Source organism: Xyrauchen texanus, chromosome 29, assembly GCF_025860055.1.
Source record: "Xyrauchen texanus isolate HMW12.3.18 chromosome 29, RBS_HiC_50CHRs, whole genome shotgun sequence".
In the NCBI taxonomy this organism is placed as follows: Eukaryota; Metazoa; Chordata; class Actinopteri; order Cypriniformes; family Catostomidae; genus Xyrauchen; species Xyrauchen texanus.
In genome coordinates this window covers 20090315-20098756 of record NC_068304.1, presented here as the reverse complement: position 1 = coordinate 20098756, position 8442 = coordinate 20090315, and the positions used below count along the sequence as shown (strand labels likewise).

The 8442-nt window shown below is 38.6% G+C and overlaps 1 non-coding gene across 1 annotated transcript; it reads left to right on the top strand.

The window, feature by feature from the left end:
- Nucleotides 1–72, top strand: trnaq-cug (transfer RNA glutamine (anticodon CUG)). The gene has a single exon. It is a non-coding gene; the product is annotated as a tRNA-Gln (tRNA).
- Nucleotides 73–8442: the final 8370 nt, after the last annotated feature.

Below are 8442 nucleotides of genomic sequence, written 5' to 3'. Positions count from 1 at the left end.
GGCTCCATGGTGTAATGGTTAGCACTCTGGACTCTGAATCCAGCGATCCGAGTTCAAATCTCGGTGGAACCTGAACTATTTTCAGCGTCGTTTGGACAAAATACGAAACAGGGATTTCCTGACATTTCAGCGCGAGACAAAACGACAAAAAAATTGAGAGTGTCCCATTATTTGCTAACAAACTTTACCAGCTCACCGTAGCTCTTATAAGCATCTCGCTTATTAATGCATTAATGTGCCCAACAGAAAAAAAATCTATTTTCACGCCATTCTTTTACCACGGCCTCTCAGCTTTCTCCGTACTTACACTTCTCTGAGCGTTTTGAAACTTTGTATTGCAGCACTTCTCATGTTTTTGCTTCCTTGACGGATCGCATTGCTGTTTAACTAATTTGTAAGTCACTTTGGATAAAAGCGTCTGCTAAATGAATAAATTAAATGAAGACAACATTCCGTCATTCTATTAAGGTATTATCACATAAAATGCTTATTAATATATTTAAACGAATGGGCTATTTCAGTAAATTGCATATGACCACAAGAGTGCAGTATTGTGCGTAAATTGGATCACAGAGAAAGTTCTAAGAGGTCTTGTTGGTAATCTTAAAATGCACAGAATCAGTGATTGCATGAAAAAAAAACATGGCACCGTCCGACAACCCTATCTTTGAATTCACATTAAAACACAGCTGTAACTTATGATAAATAGACAACAAGACTATGACTGGCATTGGTGATGAAAAAGTCCCACTGAATCACACTAAGGAAGAACTTATAAATGAAGATGCAGATCCTGTCATATTTAACATAAAGGTATTTCATTCAGGCTGAGCAGATAGTTTGGAAATCACAGAATTTTTAAACAGTCTTAAGCACCAAAAGTATTTACATATCAATTAATTATGCTTCAGGAATGTAACACATTCCACAGTCATCTTGGTTGCACACTCTTAGCAACAAAATAACATAAGTCTGAAACCTGTGACTCATAAACATATTAATTTCCTGACATTTATGTTGCAGAATTGAGGAAGCGGGGTTCAGGTAATGTCACACTTCTTTATTCACTCACAATATAGTCTGTATAGTTTTTTTTAAACACACTAGAACACACTCATGCTGCTTCAGGTGTGTAGCTCTCTCTCTCTCTCTCTCTCTCTCTCTCTCTCTCTCTCTCTCTCTCTCTCTCTCTCTCTCTCTCTCTCTCTCTCTCTCTCTCTCTCTCTCTCTCTCTCTCTCTCTCTCTCTCTCTCTCTGGGCTCTGGTGTGGGCTCCTCTTATCACTTGTCGCAAATTACTGCAACAAGAAACAGCTCTTAGACTTATTTATCACCCAGGTATGAATCCTTACTGCTTCCCCTTGCCCTTGCCACACCCCCACTGCCCAACTCAGGCCAGAGACTGCCCACTTCTTGGCCAAACATTCCTTTTATAAGATGCTGTACTTAGCCTCTCTCAAAGAGAGTGCAAAAGCACTGCCCCAACCCATTGTCTGTCTGTAAATCAAATGGGAGAGAGAAGTCAGGTGTATGTAAAAGTGGCATGCCACAAAGTAAAGCTTTCACCTGCATAAATACCTGTTGACACTGTTCCGTCCACTGGACCGGATCTGGTGGACTGGTGACAGTCAAATAGTTAGGTACAAACCTACGATAATAGCCAGACAGCCCCAGGAACTGTCTTGCCTCCTTTTTGGTTTTAGGTCTTGGGGAGGCTGCAACCACAGCGGTTTAATCAATTTGGGGCTGCAACTGCTCATGGCCCAAATGGAAGCCCAGATACCATACCTCCACCCGCCCAATTGCGCATTTCTTCAGGTTTGCTGTGAGCCCCGCTCATCTCAACGATATCAGGACATCCCGCAGGTGTTGTAGGTGCTGCTGCCAATCATTACTATAAATAATAAGCACCGTGCGGTCTGAGGATTTGTTCCATGAGCTGCTGGAACGTAGCCAGGGCCCCAAACAAAACGAATGGAAGCATTAAGAATTATTTTAAGCAAAATGTGGCTTAAAGGTGTGGAGAAGGCTGTTTTCTCATGGAATATTGGGGTTAAGGGGATTTGCCAATAGCCTTTTGTAAAATCCAGTGCTGAATAAAAACGAGCTGTGCCCAACCGATCAATCATTTTATCAGTACCAAGCATTGGGTATGCATAAAATGTAGACACCACGTTAAACTTTCGATAATCCACACAGAACCGGGCCGACCCATCACTCTTAGGAACCAGCACTACTGGGCTGGACCAGTCACATTTGGATTCTTCTATTACTCCCATCTCAAGCATTGCATCCAATTCTTCTCATATCATTTTTTTTCATGTGCTCGGGAAGTCGGTAGGGACAATTACGTACTAATACCCTGGGTTTAGTCTCGATATGGTGCTGTATGAGGTTTGTACAACCAGGTAGACCACAAATTATTTCTGCAAATTGGCAATATCTGTGAGCTGACAAGGTGAGAGGTCTCCACAAGTGACCGGGGTGAGATGATTGACTTTTAAGTTCCCCACCAGCCCAAGCTCCCTCCTATCTCTCAGATAGGTCCTTCAATGTAGCCTGGAGAGGTGAGGTATCCAAGCCACATCAGTTACTTACTGGGGTACTTCAGGGATCAGTGCTTGGGCCACTTCTCTTCTCCTTATACACAACATCACTGGGACCCATCATTCAGTCACATGGTTTCTCTTACCACAGCTACGCAGATGACACGCAGCTCTACTTGTCTTTCCAGTACAACGACACCACAGTGACTGCTCGAATCTCTGCCTGTCTATCAGACATCTCGGTCTGGATGAAGGAACACCACCTACAACTCAACCCAGCCAAGACCGAACTCCTTGTCTTTCCAGCCAACCCTGCTGTTGAACACAACATCACTGTGCAGCTGGGTTCAACTACAGTATCGCCTTCCAAAACGGTCAGAAATCTTGGGGTAACCATCGATAACAAGCTAAATTTCACAGACCACATCTCAAAGACTGCAAGATCATGTAGATTTACTCTCTACAATATCAGGAAGAAAAGACCTTTCCTCTCTGGACATGCCACACAACTGCTTGTTCAGTCACTTGTCATAACTAGACTGGACTACTGTAACTCTCTCATTGCAGGCCTCCTGCATGTGCAATTATACCTCTGCAAATGATCCAGAATGCAGCAGCACGTCTGGTCTTTAATGAACCAAGAAGAGCGCATATTACACTCTTTGTCTCTCTCCACTGGCTGCCGGTTGATTCACGTATTAAATTCACTGGGTCTGCTCCAGCATACCTAAAATCATTTATGCAGAACTACACTCCCGCCAGAAGCCTGCGGTCGGCTAAGGAATGTCACCTTGTTGTACCAACACAAAGAGGCACCAAAACACTTTCCCGGACTTTCAGTTTCATCATACCACGGTGGTGGAATGACCTTCCCAACTCCATCCGTGAAGATGACTCACTCTTTGTCTTCAAAAAATGGCTAAAAACACATCTTTTCCAAGAGCACTTAACCAGTACCTAAAATATTTTTTTTTATTGTTGCACTTAAATCTGTTTTGAATACTATTTTGATGCAAGTGAAGCTTTGTAGTATGGCACTTTTCATACCACTGTCTCCTTAAGATGATGTTCTCCTCTTTTGTAAGTCACTTTGGATAAAAGCATCTGCCAAATGAATAAATGTAAAGGTAAATATTTCTGTTAGTTTTACCTCATAATTGAGATCTCTCACTCGATGTGTGACCTCAAAGGGCCCTTGCCACTTAACGAAAAATTTGGAGCTTGAGGTTGGAAGTAATACAAGCACTTTGTCTCCCGGTGCAATTTCCCATAGCCATACAGCCGGCTTTGGTGTTCTTGTGCTTGGAGCAAATTTTCATGTGTAAGCTGACCCAAAGTATGGAGTTTTGCTCTAAGATCAAGATTGTACTGAATTTCATTTTTACTATTTCATGGTCCCTCCTCCCTAGCTTCCCACATGACATTGAGCATGCTACACGTTCGATGCCCATACAGTAGTTTGAATGGGGAAAACCATGTGGAGGCTTGTGGAACCTCTCAAACTGCAAATAATAAGGGTTCAAGCCACTTATCCCAATTCCTAGTGTCCTCGTGCACGAACTTACGAATCATGTTCTTCAGGGTTTTATTAAATCATCCACCAATCTGTCTGTTTGTGGGTGGTAAACACTGGTGCAAATCGATTTAATGCCCAGTAATTCATATAGTTCGCATAGTGTACTTGACATGAAAGTTGTGCCAAGATCAGTGAGGATTTCTTTCGGAAATAATTATGAATAGTGCCTCCATAACACTGCGTGATGAGATGTTTTGTGCAAAGGCACTGCTTTCAGTTATCGCGTTGCATAACCCACCAGAACTAACACAAAGCGATGTCCACGTGCAGTCTGAAGTCCATGCCAATTCTCTCGAAGGGGACCTCGATTAATGGCAGAGGGTGCTGTGGAGCTCTTGGGGTGGCTGATGGATTTACCAACTGACATTCACGGCATGCCACACACCACGTGAATGCCTGGCCAGTAGAAATGGGCCATTAGGCGGTTCAGTATTTTTTCTCAGCCTAAGTGACCTGCCGTTGAATTATAATGAGCCGTTAAGAATAGCATTTCCCAATTGCTCCTCGGTATCAACAACTGGGTTGTGTCTTCTTTTGTCTGAGTTTCCTGTGTCACTGGATACAACCTATCTCTAATCATTTAAAAATTCGGATAAGTGAGTGCAACATATGGCTGGAGCCATTGACCATCAATCACTTTTACTTGTTCAAATGTGTGCCGAAGGGTCTCGTCTCGCAACTGCTCTAACTCCTCTAAGGTCTGGGGAAGCCAAGACTTCCCCCTCCCTTTCATCATCCTGACGTGGAGCTAGGGCTGAAACGATTCGTCAACAAATTTTGGTTGACTAATCAAGACAAAAAATGTGGTTGTCGAATAGTTGTTCTGATTAATACAGACATAGACATGACATGTGTGATCATTTACAAACCCTGATTATGTTCCAAACTCATATGACTTTCTTTATGTCATGGAACACAGAAGGAGATGTTAAAGGGATAGTTCACAGCAAAATGAAAATTCTCTCATAATTTACTCACCCTCATGCCTTCACAGATGTGTTTGACTTTCTTTATTTTGCAGAACACAAATTTAGATTTTTAGAAGAACATTTCAGCTCTGTTGGTCCATACAATGCAAGTGAGTGGGTGCCAAAATTGTTATGCACATATAGCCATTAAAACATCATAGCTCCAGTATTTTAATCCATATCTTCAGAAGTTAAATGACTGGTATGAGTGAAAACCAGATAAAAAAAAAATTGGCTAGAAATTATTTTCCCTACCCAGTAGGGGGTGATATGCATGAAGAATGCGAATCACCAAAACACAAGAAGAAGAATGTGAAAGTTAAAGTGAAGACTGACTGAGCAGGGAGGAAAATTTATAGTAAAAATGACTTAAATGTTAATCTGTATCTCATCCACACCTATCATAGCGCTTCTGAAGATATGGACTAAACCACTGGAGTTGAGTGGATTACTTTTATGCTGATTTATGTGATATTTGGAGCTTCAAAATTTTGGCACCCATTCACATGCATTGTATGGACTTACCAGCGTTATTTAACGAAAACTAACTAAAATAATTTTTGTTAACCAAAATAAAAATTACAAATTAAATTAAATTATTGAAAAAAAAAACTGAAAGTGAACTAAAATACTTTTTCATAAATCCAAAACTAACTAAAATAAAATGTAAGAAAATATCGCAAATTCATTTTAGTTTTGTTTTTTGCTTTATTAGGGTGAATATGGGAAATTTGGAAATGTCTCTTTTCTTGATATGAATTATGAACATTGTACCTTTGAAGAAACTTGGTGTGGCTTCTACCTTAGTCAAAAGAAAACAGTATTCAAAACTGGGAACTAAAACATTTGAAGACCCTCTTTTGGCCAAATCACAGATTTTTTTTTAAGCAGTACTGGTAAAGTAGGACAAAGGGAAAATGATTCTATAGAAAATATCTTATATTCTAATCGAATTAACGTTTAGATTTTCGTATGCACTTTCACTTTATTATAACCTTAACAACATTTACCTCAAATTTCTGTTGTTTTCTTTACCATTGCTTTTCCCACCAGTGGTCATGAAATGAGCTCTGCCACACATCCCAAAGTAAAATCATAAATGTAAAACTTCGATAAAGGTATAGTTGACCCTCTTATTATTTGCTCAACATCATGCCAACCCAGATGTATATGACTTTTTCTTCTGCTGAACATAAATTAATATTTTTTGATTTTATAATTGTTGCCTTATAGGTCCATACAATGCAAGTCCAAAAACTTGAACCTCCAAAAATCACATGAAGGCATCATAAAAGTAATCCATAAATGGTTCCATGTCCAAATCCATGTCTTCTGAAGTGAACTAATCTGTTTTGGGTGAGAACAGATAAAAAAATCACATCACTTCTAAAGACATGGACTACTGGAGTTATATGCATTAATATTTTGTTGCTTTTAAAGTTTTATGTACTTTTTGTAGCTCCAAATTTTAGTCCCCTATTGACTTGCTTTGTATAGACCTACAGAGCTGAAATATTCTTCTAAAAATCTTCATTTGTGTTTAGCAGAAGAAAGTAATTCACATCTGTGATGGCATGAGGCTGAGTAAACAATGAGGGAATTTTAATTTTGAACTATGCCTTTATTTGTTTACTCCGCAAAGATTAGTTTAATAATGATTTACAATCATTTAAGGAAATACATATGGATACAATGTGGATCAAGCTTAAATGTCCTTGGTTACTTTACCCAAATTCACCCTATATTATACAATTTGCACACATTTACAATACACATTAAACATGAAAATGCCACTAGATAGAGAAATCACAAAACTGCCCTGAAAAATGTAATGATGTTAGACTTTTTAAATTACACCAGTAAACGCTCAGCTTTGGCATCCATAAAAAATACTAAAACTAAAAACACTGAGAAAATGAAAACTAAACTAAAACTAAAAGACAAACTGTGAAAACTATGAAAACTAAACTAAATTGTAATGACAAATTGAATATTAAATAGAAATACAAATCCAAAACTATAATAACACTGGGACATACAGAGCTGGGAAATTCTTCTAAAACCCTTAATTTGAGTTCAGATGACGAAAGAAAGTCATACACTACTTGGATGGCATTAAGCGTGCGTAAGTGATGACAGAATTTTCATTTTTGTGTGAACTATCCTTTAAATATCTGAATATTCAATGTAAAGACTCTCCCAATCAAAGAAGTGGAATGAAAATGCTGGTCAGAGTCATGGTCAGACACTTGTTGTACATTAGAGTGCTGTAGTTTAAACTCCAGGGCATGATGATATTTTACATTCCTAGCTTTTGCCAAGATGGTAGCTAACCAGGTCTGTTGTCTTAAACTGCCATCTGGGTGGCCAATGGCCTTTGGCTCACAGAAAGAGAGAAACACTAGGGCCTGGACGACATCCTAATCCTTCTTATGTTTATGGCTTTGCAGAACCAGCTGGGTGGCCAACCAGCATCCACTTAAACTGTTTGTTTTAGTATTTATTTAGGGTTGTAGGTGAAGAAACCTGAAGCACTTTGAAGACTGGTCATTAGCAGCTGTACTCTCTTTGCAGCATCTTTTGATGTATGAACCTTCTAAATAAACACACACACACTGGCAGCAAATTAACCCTCATAGAATTTTCCCATATTAGGATTCCATATGTCATGGCAAAATACATATAACTTTTTTAAATAAAACTTGCTCAAAAGTCTCCAACTTCTGAAAATGATACAGTATGTATGTGGTTGCACATGCATGTTTTATTTTCCCAGCATGCACTGGGTTTGAATAATAATGAACTTGGCAGGTTTCAAAGTTTGCATGTTTACACAATCTATTTACACCATTTATATTGTTGATTTTGTTGTTATGTTTGGTATCTTCTTGTTTTTTAAGCCTGAAGTTCATTACAATTATCTGTTTGTGATAATAATTAAAAAAAAATCTGTTGATTGTTATGTACATCGTGTTTTGTGCACCGAGTGTTGAGGTATGTGCAGCTCTGTATCATGTTATCTATTGCCAGCAAGGTGATGTTGTCAAATAGATTACATCACATGCATTGAGCTTCCCTGTGGAAGGCTTCCATTTGTTATGTGGTATGATTCAGTTTAAAGATAGTTCAATATGTGTAATGTTCTAATAAAATGTTAATTTTAGAATTGACTAAGTTTATTTAAGTACCAAGTATTTGTAAATAAAAGTTACTGCATTAACTGAAAAGTTTAAGTTAAACGTACTTACTTTAATCAATAGTATGCCATTAAACATTACTTTGAAAACACTGTGCAAAAACATGCAAAATAAAAATTAAGTATTTGTACAATTCTTTTTTTTTTTTTTCAGTGT